The sequence below is a fragment of the Oncorhynchus keta genome, chromosome 33 (genome assembly GCF_023373465.1).
Source record: "Oncorhynchus keta strain PuntledgeMale-10-30-2019 chromosome 33, Oket_V2, whole genome shotgun sequence".
Lineage (NCBI taxonomy): Eukaryota > Metazoa > Chordata > Actinopteri > Salmoniformes > Salmonidae > Oncorhynchus > Oncorhynchus keta.
Window position 1 is genome coordinate 19,764,780 of NC_068453.1, and position 2,890 is coordinate 19,767,669.

Below are 2,890 nucleotides of genomic sequence, written 5' to 3' on the forward strand. Positions count from 1 at the left end.
CCCGCTATGCCCTCCGACGAACCATCAAACAGGCAGAGAGTCAATACAGGACTGAGATCGAATTGTACTGCTCCGTCGGACGTGGCAGGGCTTGCAGACTATTACAGACTACAAAGGGAAGCACAGCCGAGTGCTGCTCAGTGACACAAGCCTACCAGACAAGCTAAACAACTTCTATGCTTGCCTCAGGGCAAGTAACACTGAAACATGCATGAAAGCATCAGCTGTCCCGGACGACTGTGTGATCACGCTCTCTGCAGCTGATGTGAATAAGACCTTTGAACAGGTCAACAATCACTGGGCCAGACAGATTACCAGGACGTGCACTCCGAGCATGCGCTGACCAACTGTAGCCGTGAAATTCTTTTAAAGGCTGGTCATGGTTCACATCAACACCATTATCCCAGAAACCCTAGACCCACTCCAATTTGCATACCTCCCTAACAGATCCACAGATGATGCAATCTCTATTGCTCTCCACACTGCCCTTTCCCACCTGGACAAAAGGAACACCTATGTGAGAATGCTATTCATTGACTACAGTTCAACATTCATCACCATAGTGCCCTCAAAGCTCATCACTAAGCTAAGGACCCTGAGACTAAACACCTCCCTCTGCAACTGGATCCTGGACTTCCTGACGGGCCGCCCCCAGGTGGTAAGGGTAGATAACAACACATCTGCCACGCTGATCCTCAACACGGGGGCCCCTCAGAGGTGCGTGCTCAGTCCCCTCCTGTTCTCCCTGTTCACTCATGACTCCACGGCCAGGCACGACTCCAACACCATCATTAAGTTTACTTATGGCACAACAGGGGTAGGCCTGATCACCGACAACGATGAGACAGCCTATAGGGAGGAGGTCAAAGACTTGACCGTGTGGTGCAAGGACAACAGCCCCTCAACATGATCATGACAAAGGAGATTATTGTGGACTACAGGAAAAGGAGGACGTAGCACACCCATATTCTCTTCGATGGGGCTGTAGTGGATCAAGTTGAGAGCTTCAAGTTCCTTGACGTCCACATCACCAACAAACTAAACTATGGTCCAAGTACACCAAGACAGTCATGAAGAGGGCACAACAAAACCTATTCCCCCTCAGGAGACTGAAAAGATTTGACATGGGTCCTCAGATCCTCAAAAGGTTTTACAGCTGCATCATCGAGAGCATCCTGACGGGTTGCATCACTGCCTGACATGGCAACTGCTCGGCCTCCGACCGCAAGGCACTACAGAGGGTAGTGCGTACGGTGCAGTACATCATTTGGGCCAAGCTTCCTGCCATCTGGGACCTCTATACCAGGCTGTGTCAGAGGAAGGCCTTAAAAAATTGTCAAAGAGTCCAGCCACCCCAGTCATAGACTGTTCTCTCTGCTACCGCACGACAAGCGGTACCTGAGCATCAAGTCCAGGTCCAAGAGTCTTCTAAACAACTTCTACCCCCAAGCTGTTAGACTCCCGAACAGCTAATCAAATGGCTACCCAGACTATTTGCATTGCCCCCCGCACATTGACACATTGACTCTGTACTGGTACCCATTTACATTTACATTTAAGTCATTTAGCAGACGCTCTTATCCAGAGCGACTTACAAATTGGTGCATACACCTTATGACAACCAGTGGAACAGCCACTTGCATCTAAATCTTGTTGGGGGGGTGAGAAGGATTACTTACCCTTACTTACCCTATCCTAGGTATTCCTTGAAGAGGTGGGGTTTCAGGTGTCTCCGGAAGGTGGTGATTGACTCCGCTGTCCTGGCGTCGTGAGGGAGTTTGTTCCACCATTGGGGGCCAGAGCAGCGAACAGTTTTGACTGGGCTGAGCGGGAACTGTACTTCCTCAGTGGTAGGGAGGCGAGCAGGCCAGAGGTGGATGAACGCAGTGCCCTTGTTTGGGTGTAGGGCCTGATCAGAGCCTGGAGGTACTGAGGTGCCGTTCCCCTCACAGCTCCGTAGGCGAGCACCATGGTCTTGTAGCGGATGCGAGCTTCAACTGGAAGCCAGTGGAGAGAGCGGAGGAGCGGGGTGACGTGAGAGAACTTGGGAAGGTTGAACACCAGACGGGCTGCGGCGTTCTGGATGAGTTGTAGGGGTTTAATGGCACAGGCAGGGAGCCCAGCCAACAGCGAGTTGCAGTAATCAAGACGGGAGATGACAAGTGCCTGGATTAGGACCTGCGCCGCTTCCTGTGTGAGGCAGGGTCGTACTCTGCGGATGTTGTAGAGCATGAACCTACAGGAACGGGACACCGCCTTGATGTTAGTTGAGAACGTCAGGGTGTTGTCCAGGATCACGCCAAGGTTCTTAGCGCTCTGGGAGGAGGACACAATGGAGTTGTCAACCGTGATGGCGAGATCATGGAACGGGCAGTCCTTCCCCGGGAGGAAGAGGAGCTCCGTCTTGCTGAGGTTCAGCTTGAGGTGGTGATCCGTCATCCACACTGATATGTCTGCCAGACATGCAGAGATGCGATTCGCCACCTGGTCATCAGAAGGGGGAAAGGAGAAGATTAATTGTGTGTCGTCTGCATAGCAATGATAGGAGAGACCATGTGAGGTTATGACAGAGCCAAGTGACTTGGTGTATAGCGAGAATAAGAGAGGGCCTAGAACAGAGCCCTGGGGGACACCAGTGGTGAGAGCGCGTGGTGAGGAGACAGATTCTCGCCACGCCACCTGGTAGGAGCGACCTGTCAGGTAGGACGCAATCCAAGCGTGGGCCGCGCCGGAGATGCCCAACTCGGAGAGGGTGGAGAGGAGGATCTGATGGTTCACAGTATCGAAGGCAGCCGATAGGTCTAGAAGGATGAGAGCAGAGGAGAGAGAGTTAGCTTTAGCAGTGCGGAGCGCCTCCGTGATACAGAGAAGAGCAGTCTCAGTTGAATGA